Raw genomic sequence first — 13,401 nt, 5'->3', positions numbered from 1 at the left:
GTAAAATTCTGCATCAATTATTCACCATCACAAACACTAATAATATGAATAATTCTATGTTGATTTAAATAAATAATATTCATGTTGAATAAATGTTAAAAGCCACATAAATATCCAACATCTCGCACTTGGCTCAAACATATTAATCAATAAATGAAGTTCCATGTGTAAACATGTTTTGAAAAGAATTCCAGTGAACCTGCACTACATTAGTATTATTATATACAAATAAATGAAATATACGTACCCGAGTTTAATCATTCCACACCTTGTGTATACAATGGTAACTTTCTCAATGTGTTTACTTTTAACCATAAACTTCAAAATAAGTGACAGGTTGTGATGCACATTCCACGATCATATATGATGTGTGAGATTCCCGTAGCGACACATATTTCCTTCCACCACTTGAATGCGACAATAAATTCCGGTAGCTAAGGTTGATAGTATAACGAAAATATATACAAATTACAATACCATTTAGTATCCCCTTTTTCCTCATGAGTTTAAATCTCATTGAGTACGATTTCCCTTTCATTTGAAAGTTATAAGATAATCAAGCTTCCACTTCCATCAATGTAAAATTATCATTGTAAACAAACAAAGAAAAATATCATCAGCATATATAATAGTAATGCAAAAGATGCCTAGCTCACCCAGTGTGACCGTGGTATACCCGACGGTTGCGGCCTTTCTGCTCGGCGCTGACGCATAGCTATATGCGTGGGCAGGCCCACGACGGTGTGACACATGAGGTCGTTCCCTTAGACAACAACCAAAATCAGGAGTCCAGTGGGGCTGGGCCAGGCCGAGCCCAACATCCTCAATGGATCTCGCCGCTGGAGAGCGCCCCCACCCTGGCCGTGGCGAACATGGATGTCGTGCAGGACCGCATCATGAGCAGTTGCGCCACGAGTAATGCGGAGAAGATGTGCTCAGGCTAAGGGAGCTGAAGCGGTGGCCACATCAAGAGATAAGAGAAGGATGTTCCTACAAGCCTCCTCAGAGCTCAGCGACTCTCGGCCGTCGGATCAAAACACTTGATGCATTTTAGACCGTTGGATCAAGATGTGGGAGGATCTGGGCCGTCGGATCTGGAAGAAACACTACTGAAATGAATAGTAATGGCAACAAAATGTGTATACCATGCCCCCACCAGTGCATTTCGGTCATTTCGCGTATTGGGGGTATAAAAGGGGGCCGCCATTTGACCGAGACCTAGCCGCCTCCTCCCTCGCTCGCCTCCGTGGTGCCCTAGCCGCTGCCTTCTTCCTCCCACGCCCATGCCTCCCTCTCCTCTTCCTCTCCCCCTAGCGCCGCCCGCACCGGCGCCTCCCTCTCCTCCTCTCGCCCCTAGCGCCGGCACCACTGCCTCCTTCCCCGCCGCCACCCGGCCTCCTCCCCTCACGTTGCCCTCCATCCACCCCTCCGGTCTGGCGCCGCCCAAACCCCAATGCCGCGCCCCGGCCCTGGCTCCCACGGGAGGGAAGGAGGAATTGCGAGGCGAAGCAAAGGCGGCAGCGTATGGCACGCGGCGCGGGCGGTGTGGCCCAGGGCGTCGGCGCGGCCGCGGCTTCTCGTCGTCTCCGTCGTCGCCTCGGCGCCCAGCCGGCCGCCGCCGCACATCATGAGGTGGAATGCCACCCATTTCCCCGCCGTCCCCTCGGCCCATGCTACCCCTAGCGCCACGGTCGCCATGTCCCTGCCTTCTCCTCGACAGGAGGAAGAGCGAGGCCACAAACGGATCTGGAGATTGAATCGGGCTCCAATGGCTCCTGCGCGGCATGATGCCTGTTAAGGTGATCTTTTTGTACAGCTGTTCTTCCTCTGTCCTAGATTCTCCATGCTTCCAGATTTTGATTTTGCCTTCAATTTTGACGCAGGGTGGTTGCTATCTCAGATATCTCCTCGTTCCTCTTCGTGTGCTGCTAGGTGAGCTTCTTCTCCTCTAATCTTGTGTGCTGCGGTCTACCTTGAGGAGTGGGATTAGCGATTTTTGTTTTCTTCTTGTGGGAGAGATTCTCAGGTTTAGCTAGGTTCCAAAGAAGAGATTTTTTTCTTTATCTTTCTTGTTTTGTTTGTACCTTGCTGCCGAGGAAAGCCTTGGATCTAGCTAATATTTTACAAAGTACATGCTTCCTGCCTTGCTTGGTTGGTTGGCCATATTCTGACCTATGTCCGTGTATGCATAGATGTGCTAGGTAAGATATATCTGTATGTATATACGTGTGTGTTTTGTTTGCTTTGGCTGAAGATATACTGATTTTGCCCCAAATGAAACCATGCATATTGCAATTTGCTTGATTCCCACTTGTGTTACTGTTAAGCATGGTTTATTTTTTTTCAGGAGCCTATATGTGATGTGTACCTGTGTTGGTGCCTTTACAGAAGATCCATTATGCCTTCCTCTCGGTAACCACAACAAGCTTTTACTTATACCATGAAACATGGTGTGGATGCTGTCAATATAATGTATTTGGCAATTTTACCTTCTCTTCTTTTATATTACTACCATGTTCGTGCAGACTGACGCTTTGTGTTTCAAATGCTCTAATACTTCCATGTTACAGATATCTGTGGAGCTTAATTATGTATATCTCTTGTTGTAAGTTAGTTTTAGCCCATGGACCTTTTGTCACACATCTACTTTCTGTTGACATGAATAATGGAGTTCTGATGTTGATGTGATGATGTCAAGGATTATAGCTATGTTCACATATCTGTAGTGTTTGGAATTGTTGATAAATTGATATGTACCATAAATATTGGATGGCCAATAAAGCAGGGCTCACGATGATTATAAATTTTATAGCTTGTGTATAGAATGGTAATGTTAAACTTTCATTTCTTAGGATATTACAGTTGATTTAGTCTATTTGTGCTTGTCGTTCGTGTTGGTCTGCAGGTTGTAAACGAGTGAATCTGTTTATTGCCTTCTTATTGGTAGTGGCAAAGAGTACTATTCCCTGCTTGGATTTTTGTGGTCTCCTTTTCTTCCTTGCTTGTTTTATATGTTGTTTCTTTTTTGCCTTGTCATAACAATGACCTACTATTTTGTTTGTTTGTCCTGCTTGCAGGTGTGTGTTGTTGAGGCTATCAAACAAGCCAATGGCGTTGCATAAATGGTTTGTGAAGATTGTCATTGGAGTCTAGCTCGGGTAGTAGGCTGTCAAAAAGATGTGGTCGCTTGTAGAACGTGAGCTCAATCTGTGATGCATGTATTTTATGATTATTATATCTATGTGCAATTTAGTAAGTGGGTTTTAGATTAATCTGGTTCATTTGGACGGTTGTGCTTAATCTGGTGTATTTGTTCTGTTTGTTTTAGGTTGTCATCTTTAGTTTTATTTACTATGCCAGGTGCCTAATTTAGTGCTTAATCTCCTTTGGTTTGCTTTGGATTAACTGAATTGGCCTATTCAGTCAGTTTATATTATATTCTTCTTTAGAATTAGGGTTCGTTAGATGTCTGGAAGCATAATTTAGCTCTGTGAAATGGTAGCGCTCAAATTCAGAATTTCTGCTTCATGCTTCTTTGCGTCTGTGTTTTTATGTAAATTTGTGCTCTCTCCTTTTCGTCTATTTTTTATTTGAAGAGCACCAATGAATTTTCATTACACTTGAAAGGAATTACTGCGACTACCTGACACCTGAGTATTCAGTGTGTGTCTTACAAGGTCTACATCTTAAAAATAAGTTCAACTATTCATTATACAAGGAATTACAATTGGTAGCATGTAACTTGACTCCTATCTGTCGCATAAAGTAGTGGCATGGTTGCCGCTTGTCCCTGATCTTCACACTTCATTTGTTGAAGTCCTTGCTTCTTTGTTTCTGGGTCGTTTTAGCTGAATAAATGCAAAATGCACGATGAAATTTTCTGTAGGGTGCTGTTGTGGTATGTCAAGAGGAAATAATTATATTTTCCCATCCTTATGTTTACTCCTAAAAATAGCTTTTGATTTTGTTCTTCTGCCAGACCTTGAAGCTCCCAAAATGCAAACACCAGGAGATAGGGATGTCAAACTGAAACAAAGAAGCCCATGATCGGTCTCATAATGTTACCAATAGTACCGCCATCAGCTGCAAAGATGACAAGCTCAAGCAGGTGAGTTGCGTGTCTCTTATGCTGTTGTTTTATATATTGGCTTGAAGTTCACAACCAGTTCGTAGTAATATGTTTTGTTTCTGTCATTATACTCTGCATAATATGTTTGGATGGGTGTTTTTATATGAGATTTTTGTGGTAAGTAGTTAAATCACTCCTATATTTGTCAGTGTATTCTTGTGTGGGAGCTTCAAGAAAATGAGGGGCGGGGGGTCGCCCCCCGCCCCAAGCTATTGTTTTAGTCTATTTGCACTTTGCAGGGGTAAGACTAGGTTCCTATAATCCCTCCCCAGACCCCACCTTGTGTGGGAGCTTCTATGCACTGGGTCTGTCCTTTTTCCTTTAGTTAAATCACTCCTATGGAGTGTATATCTATTTTGACCTGGTTTGAAGAATGACCAACTGGATGGCTTCTGCAACTTTTGGTTCAATTCATGGGTAAATTAAATATGTAGTTGTGAAGTTCATCTTGCAATTCAGAATGCGTTAATTGGATTATATGAACGATGACATGTATAAGGTTATTGGTCGAATACCCTGTTGTTGGTTTAGCTTCTCAGTGTGTGACTAACAATCAGATCATCTTGGGGCGACCCCCCGCCCCTCATTGTCAGTGTATTCTGCTTCTGTCAGTACACTCTGCATAAGATATCTCCGTGCAACTAATCGAAGGTCAAATCCTGCCATATTTTGGTTAGACAGTAGCTTGAGGAAGGGAGAGGAAGGGGAACAACAAATCTGCAGTGTTTTATTTTATTAAGCATTCGCATTCTCAGGAGAACACCTCCTGTCCAGCCACTTCCATTTTCCCTCATTCTTACTGATCGGCACTCGATGGTGCTGATTGGCTTATGTGGTTATAGATGATGAGTATTAGCGTATTAGGAAAGCTTGTAGCAACATTATTTTGAGTAAGAGCTCAATCCATGTATGTTGTTTGCCATCTAATTTAAATTCTTAACTGCATGGAAGTTGTAGTGTACATATTGAATAATGTTTGTGCTTACATGTGTCCTTCTATTTGTTTTTATGTTTGTTGATCAAAGTGTAGGTCTGATCCAGTGACAACAACAATAGTGCAGGGTGCATGAGCAGGCCTACATATTTCTCAAAAGAGCACGCCGTTGCCAACGACTGGAGAAGCGCCAGCCACCGAGTCGGACGTCCACTTCGCCATTGCCGTCGTCCTCGCCCCGGCAGAAGCACGTTATATCCGTCCTTTCATTTTTACTTTTTCTTAAATGTATTTATTTGAAGGCGCACCTTTAGTTATTAACCAATACATGTATTGTTCATGTCTTCTACTCCCTCTGTAAAGAAATATGTATCTTATATTTGAAGGTGCATCTTCTACTCTCTCTGTAAAGAAATATAAGATAGGTATATAAGATAGGTATTTCTTTATAGAGGGAGCACATAGTTCTTCGAGCCCAAAAGTATAACTATGTAGATGAATTGTATGATGGGTTACAAACTTTACTTATAAGACTACATGAACTGCTAATTGCTTCTTTTAATAAAAGATGATCAACTCTAATCTCGACCTGGTTTGTGTCATGTTGGGAGGTGGATGGGAGGCCATTCCAAAGGATTGTTTTGGCAGAATCGACTGACTGCGCTAGCTGGGATTTAATGTATATATGGTATTTTCATATTCTTGGTCACGTGTAGAATACATCGTCTGATAGGATTAGTTTTTCTATGAACTTTTGGTGGATAAAGTGTTTTGTATCAACAAATTTCATCGTTGTATTTTCCTGAGATATGAGACATGAATCTCTTCTAATGATGGTTGTCGAGCTGTTGAGCTCTATATTTGTTTTACCTGATATAATGTTCAGTTTGCCCATTAGTAGCTGGTGTTACAATACACATTTCATCGAAGGAAGATCACTATTTTTGTGTGTGCGTGTTTACACACTTAGTTATGTGTTGTCACAAAAATGTTAGATTAGCATAATTGCATTATCCTTTAAAATATGTCTAGCAGGTCATTCAACGCATCATGCGAGGAGTCAAATGACAAGGCAACCGAACCAATCAATACGTAGTATGCCTTAGTAGAACTATATAGGTTTCTTACAACTCTACTCTTTGTAATGAACTTGATGCAGATATGTTATCTTGGGCAACCACTGTGGTTTGCTTCTGGAACAGATTAAAAAATTTCCTCTTTGCGATGTGCTTGCAGAACAATTAGTTCACTGCATGTACCTCAACTGCTTTTGGTATATCTTCATGGTCTGCCATCGATACTAAACTTACTGAAACTGAACAATTACTCCAATTTCCTTTTGATGTACCAAATGTTTTATTATATTGATGTCTTATATGTTGCGCCACGACCTGCATGTATTTTAGATGTGACTCCTTTATTCTCAGTTAGTTGCATCAGCTTGCACTTATTATGTTCTTTCATGCCTACTTACATGAGTGTGTCACTTATATTGTTCATGCTGTCTGGGGGCTGATCATTATACAACCGTTGTGGCCTATCAATAAATGTTACGATGATAGAGAGATTGATCAGTCTTTCTCGGATAATATATGGTTTGACTTATTGTTGTTATATACTTTCTTCAGATATAGGCCTGCTACCATGTCTTTTCTCGCTGGACATGCTTTCCGATGGCGACAGTGAGGACTTCTACCCCGCTCCTCTCCCAGCAAGGCATCTCTACCTCCCTCATGCAAAGATACCCGAAGACCGTCTTGGACTCTTCCTTCTTCAGTGTTTCCTCTTTTTGTTACACAACTTTGTGGTGCTTAGTGCATATATCATCCCCTCCTATCAATTCATTCTGAAATAAAGAGATGGAGGGTTGTTAGTGTTTATGGGAAATGGTTGCATTTTATAGAAAAAATGTGTCTTTGTTGACCGGTTTTGCTCGAGATAAAAAAGTCTTTCCTACTATTGGTGTCAAACTCTTACTTTAGACTTCACATGATCTAATCAGTGTTCTATACATAACATCACTTTTTTGTTTTGGCTAATCTCTTTGTTTTCTATAGACATGTGTTGTCCCAATCTGCTAATTTTATATTCAGAGGTAGCATTGATGTAGTTGCATCATTCAAAAGGCCATATGTGTTGCTTTTGTTCTACTTCTCTTCCATATCCAGTTATTTAGAAATAGCTATGGTAACCTTTTAGCACTTAAATAGGATTAGGTATAATGTGAATCATTTGCTTCATTTGGTTGACAAATTATAGCTTTAGCTCTCAGGTACTGAATGTTGGATTGATCCATTTTGTTCTTTTGCGCCTGCTGCTCCTTGCTGATTCCTGTCGTGCTGCTGCTCGCTTGGTGTGTCGGATTGGGGGCCGTGGATTCAATGGCATCGGTGTGTCGCGTGGTTTGTTAAGGTGGCCTCTTCTCTCGGATCCAATTTTTTTCATTGCCGTGGCCGTGCTTGACTAATTTTAGATCGGGTTTGTTGCAGGTCCTCTATTCTAGCAGTCTGTGCGCCGGATCTGTTGTTGTGAACCTCGATCTATACGTGCTGGTTCGTTTTCGACCGTCCCAGATCTGGTTGGCCGGAGCTCATCCTTGATTTGCCTGATTTCCCTTGCAGGTTGGTCTGCTGGGAGTGCTCGTGGCTTTGGTCGATTTGTCCTGATGTGTCTTCAGTCGCCGCTCTGCAGGTTGATCTCTTTTCTTCTATTCTCAGTTCTCCAGACCTACGCTTGCTTGTGCTCTTATTCATGCATTTGTTAGCCTCGCAAAGATTTTTGGTTTCTTCTTGTTTAGGAGATCCTCAGGTCTAGCTAGGTTCTAAAGAGATTTTTTAGTCTTTTGTTGTTTTATTGGTGCCTTGCTGTCAAAGAGAGATTCTTAGGTCTGGTTAGGTTCCAAAGAGCAGATTCTTCTTTGTCTTTGTTGTTTTGTTGGCGCTTTACTGTGAAACAAGGTATTGGCATTGTCTCCTTTTTGACAAAGTACATCTTTATTGCCTGGTTTTATTTGTTGGTTGTCTAGCTTTTTCTCTGTCTGACAAAATATAACAGTCAAGAGCAAATGAAAAACAACACAACATGAACAAATCTACACCATGGCCAGACAGAAAATATTGATGGAGGTGTGGTTTCTGGAAGTAACATAACCTTTCAAAATGACAAATAAACATGATTACTTTCATTATTTGCTTAAATTTTGTTGAATTGTTGTCTAGAGAATACTTTGGTCAGTTCTTCTGTAAGAAAGCTAAAGTTGGATATTAGGTGCCTTAACAAAGCTAACTCTTTTAAGCAATTACATTACAAAATTTGTTGCATCATCTACAGGACCCAATTGCTAGATATATTATTCGGAGCTCTCTAAAGTTGAAAGGTTCTGATGCTGAAATGGTACAGTTTCCTTAACAGGCTTAAGCATCATTTGTTTCTGCATGTTGTACATCTTGTGCTTTTAAATATGCAATATTTTCAGCTTCTTCTGGTTGTATGTTTGAACAGAATAACTCAAGTTTGTCTTTATGTGCGGTAACAAATTAACTAAGAAAAGCATGTGTTATGTATGAAGCAATAGTAGATTGTACGCATTGGGTGATTTTTTCCATATCATTTATGAAACCAATGAGACGACCCATTTATTTTGAATCTCATTTACGAACTTCTTTGTTTAGAGCAGGTTTTTATCTTTGGTCTCCAAGCTTTGAGTATTCACACCCAGGTTGTCTTTTTTTGTGGTTTCAGGTTATGTGAAATTGGTTTTAGTTAATGTTTCTTGTGTACTGTGGATACTAAGGGGCAATGGGCACAACTACAAAACTCAGAGCAGCGAAACCCACATATACTACCTGAAGAAGAGCTCTCTGTTCTCCTTTAGTTATCACCTTTTATCATTCTTTTACTACTTACAATGTAAGATAGTTTTCTGGGTTTGCTGTTTTACCTTACCATACCTAAGAATTAGAGATTCATGTCGAGCGGCTGCACTTTTGGTATTGAACTTCATGCCGAGTGGCTATATTTTGTGGTCTTATGAACACACTGAAATCGATTCTGACTTCTAATCTCATGCCGATATTAAGCACCACTATGTCTTGTTCCTATTACAATTGAATGTTTCTTCTTAACTTTATTGTTATTCTATATGAATACATATGCAAAACCTGGATTCCTTCAACTTAGCATTATCTGCTTGATCAGAGTGTTGGGACCGGCACCCTTGCGCCAAGGCGCGATCCCGATCTAGTCGGAGTAGAGTGGGGTGTGGAGTAGGAGGATTACAAGCGGAGTACGAGATGGGGTGAACATGGACAACATGCAAGCTAGTCGGTGATTTTCTCTCTTTTCCCCCTGATCTTTGCATCAATTGGCTACTGATTTTCTTGGGGTACACTGCCTACAGATATTTTTTGAGTACTCTGGTGCTCGCCCTCTACGCAATTAGTCTTCCTTGCATATTTCACACCATCATTTTTTCTTGGTCACTACCTTTAGTGCAAGTTGGTCTCTGTATTATAATTTTGAAAGATTAAAATATTGTCAAATTAGGTGTATGATACTGTTGTAATCAACAATTTTTTGTATAATTGGACACAATATACCATGATTAATGACAATAGATGCATCTCTAGGTCATTATTTTCCCTCATGGAGGACACGTATAATCTATGGAAGGTCCCGTGTTAAAAGATTTGACTAGGCATTCATTTCATCTGAAGTTTACTATCATGGAAATGATTTTAATCCAAGATAAGATGTAACCAAGAATTAATTTACATTAAGACTACACCATGTTCATGTTAAGTAAAGAAGTTAAGGGCTTATCGTAACCAAGTTTCTCAATCTGATTGTATGGTGTGGTCCTTTCTATGGTATGTTGAAAGGAACATCTTGGTTTGGAGGGGTTGTGAACTTCAGTTTAGATTATTTTAGGTACAGAGATCACTGCCAGTACATATGCCCTTGCATATTTATGAAAAGAAAATATCACCGTACTATAGCCCTCAGTTGTTGTTTTTTGTATTTGCACATAAATCCTATGTCTTATGGTTTATTTTTTAAGCACCATATTTTTGTACATTCAACTTATATCAGGGGTCTGCTAATCCCTCTATGTGATATTCTCTGCTCTAGACATCTTTCTGGATTAATATACTCTGTTTGGAGAAGTCAAGAGAAAAGGAAACCCGAGAAGTCCTGAAGACATCTTTAGCAAACAATATGTTGAGTACGCAATATATTACATAGTTCATTTATGTGTTTTATCCTTATAGTAGTTTCAGGCATAGGTCACACAGAATACTATTTGTAATGCCGAAACCCTAAAAAATACAAGAGTAAATGGCCGAGTAAACCGTAGTGGAGTATTTTTACGCCACTAAGTTTTGATCGGTTCTAGACGACCCCCTAAATTTAGCGGAGTAAAATTTTCTTTTTGTCAAAGTATTACAATTCTAGTTTACTTAATACATTGCAACTACATATTAGCACCCATATGAAAACCAAACATAATAAATAAGTTTCACACAATTGATGAATATTACAACTTCATAGTTTACAAACCAAATTATTCAAATTCAAGTACACCACATGGTTCAAGTGAAGTAAATAACATGATAAAATTAAAGAACAACTATGAAGTGCTATGGAGATGCCACTAATGCTCAACAAGATCATGTTGGAGCTGGGTATGAACTTCTTGGTTCTTGATCCTATGGTGCGCTTTGAGGAATGCCTGGATCCTATTAGGATCGTGCTTTGGCTCTATGGGATTACCATTGGTGATGTACCGAAAGTTCTCAGGCCTGTCTCTCTCATCTTCAGTGATGATGTTATGCAAGATGATGCAACAAGTCATGATTTACATAGAACCTTGGAGTTCCAATACTGGTAGTGCCACAAATGATTGCAAAGCGCTTCTAAAGCACCCCGAAAGCACTCTCCACATCCTTACTAATCCACTCTTTGACGTGTTGCAAAGTGAGAACTTTTGTTACCTTTTGAACGGGGATTTTTTTTGACAAATGTGACCCATGGAGGATAGATGTCATCCGCAAGGTAGTAACTCATCATGTACTCAGTGTTCGGAAATCAACTTATCTTTATTGAAGGCGGACCAACACAAGTTGCGCGTGCGAAAAAAAATCCTAAAGCTCTAATACCATGTTAGGAAAGCAACTTATCTTTATTCAAGGCCCAAGGGGCATATTACACATGACTTAAGGTGTAAGTAAAACTAAACATAAACTAATAAGGACTCCTAGACCAATAATAATATTCCTTAACACTCAGGACCAGCCGTATAGTTGCAAGGAGTAGCATCTCCGGCAACAAGCCTAGCAAACTGTGGTGATCTGTGACACCCCCGATTTAATCGTACACTAATCATACACGCAAACATGTACGATCAAGATCAGGGACTCATGGGAAGATATCACAACACAACTCTAAACACAAATGAAAGTTATGCAAGCTTCATATTACAAGCCAGGGGCCTGCTACCTCTTGAGCATGCGTTTGTTTTCCCTTGAAGAGGAAAGGGTGATGCAGCAAAGCAGCGTAAGTATTTCCCTCAGTTTTTGAGAACCAAGGTATCAATCCAGTAGGAGACTACACACAAGTCACCTAGTACCTGCACAAACAAACAAGAACCTCGCAACCAACGCGATAAAGGGGTTGTCAATCCCTTCACGGTCACTTACGAAAGTGAGATCTGATAAAGATAATAAGATAAATATTTTTGGTATTTTTGTTGTATAGATTGGAAAATAAATAGTAAACTATAATTGTAGATTGTAAACTTATATAATATAAAGTAGACCCGGGGGCCATAGGTTTCACTAGTGGCTTCTCTCAAGATAGCAGTATTACGGTGGGTGAACAAATTACTACCGAGCAATTGATAGAAAAGCGCATGGTTATGATGATATCTAAGGCAATGATCATGAATATAGGCATCACGTCTGAGACAAGTAGACCGAAACAATTCTGCATCTAATAACCCACAAGTATAGGGGATCACAACAATTTTTGAGGGTAGAGTATTCAACCCAAATTTATTGATTCGACACAAGGGGAGCCAAAGAATATTCTTAAGTATTAGCAGCTGAGTTTTCAATTCAACCACACCTGGAAACTTAATATCTGCATCACAGTATTTAGTAGCAAAGTAATATGATAGTAGTGGTAACAGTGGTAAAAGTAACGGTAGCAGTTTTGGTTTTATAGTGATTGTAACAGTAGCAACGGAAAAGTAAATAAGCGAAGAACAATATATGAAAAGCTCGTAGGTATTGGATCAGTGATGGATAATTATGTTGGATGCGATCAATCATGCAACAGTTATAACATAGGGTGACACAGAACTAGCTCCAGTTCATCAATGTAATGTAGGCATGTATTCCGAATATAGTCATACGTGCTTATGGAAAAGAACTTGCATGACATCTTTTGTCCTACCCTCCCATGGCAGCGGGGTCCTATTGGAAACTAAGGGATATTAAGGCCTCCTTTTAATAGAATACCAGACCAAAGCATTAACACATAGTGAATACATGAACTCCTCAAACTATGGTCATCACCGGTAAGTATCCTGATTATTGTCACTTCGGGGTAATGGATCATAACACATAATAGGTGACTATAGACTTGCAAGATAGGATCAAGAACTCACATATATTCATGAAAACATAATAGGTTTAGATCTGAAATCATGGCACTCGGGCCCTAGTGACAAGCAGTAAGCATAGCAAAATCATAGCAACATCAATCTCAGAATATAGTGGATACTAGGGATCAAACCCTAACAAAACTAACTCGATTACATGATAAATCTCGTCCAACCCGTCACCGTCCAGCAAGCCTATGATACGTCTCCAACGTATCTATAATTTTTTATTGTTCCATGCTATATTATATTCTGTTTTGGACATTATTGGGCTTTATTATACACTTTTATATTATTTTGGGGACTAACCTATTAACCAGAGGCCCAACCCAGAATTGCTATTTTTTTTGCCTAGTTTAGGGTTTCGCAGAAAAATAATATCAAACGGAGTCCAAACGGAATGAAACCTTCGGGAATGTGATTTTCGGAACGAACATGATCCAGAGGACTTGGACCCTACGTCAAGCAATCAACGAGGAAGGCACTGCTACCTCTTGAGCACTGCATTGGATTTCTTTGAAGAGGAAAGGATGATGCAGCAAAGTAGCGTAAGTATTTCCCTTAGTTTTTGAGAACCAAGGTATCAATCCAGTAGGAGGCTGCGTGCGAAGTCCCTAGTACCTGCACAAAACAAATAACTCCTCGCAACCAACGCGATAAGGGGTTGTCAATCCC

General features: G+C 40.1%; 1 long non-coding RNA gene across 5 annotated transcripts; it reads left to right on the top strand.

Annotated features, from left to right (window-relative positions):
- The first annotated feature begins 1,223 nt into the window (after positions 1-1,223).
- LOC123103514 (uncharacterized) lies at positions 1,224-10,483 on the top strand. 5 transcript variants are annotated; one of them, XR_006449849.1, is made up of 13 exons: positions 1,224-1,799; positions 1,884-1,932; positions 2,348-2,412; positions 3,078-3,196; positions 3,980-4,108; positions 5,160-5,751; positions 6,692-7,475; positions 7,553-7,615; positions 7,685-7,754; positions 8,394-8,456; positions 8,805-8,972; positions 9,261-9,389; positions 10,194-10,483. It is a non-coding gene; the product is annotated as an uncharacterized lncRNA (long non-coding RNA). The 5 variants fall into 5 exon arrangements; XR_006449850.1 differs by lacking the exon at positions 8,805-8,972; XR_006449847.1 differs by lacking the exons at positions 9,261-9,389; positions 10,194-10,483 and having other exon boundaries at positions 8,805-9,129.
- Positions 10,484-13,401: the final 2,918 nt, after the last annotated feature.

This window comes from Triticum aestivum, chromosome 5A, assembly GCF_018294505.1.
Source record: "Triticum aestivum cultivar Chinese Spring chromosome 5A, IWGSC CS RefSeq v2.1, whole genome shotgun sequence".
In the NCBI taxonomy this organism is placed as follows: domain Eukaryota; kingdom Viridiplantae; phylum Streptophyta; class Magnoliopsida; order Poales; family Poaceae; genus Triticum; species Triticum aestivum.
The sequence above is the reverse complement of the archived record's forward strand: the minus strand, read 5'-3'. Positions and strand labels throughout refer to the sequence as shown.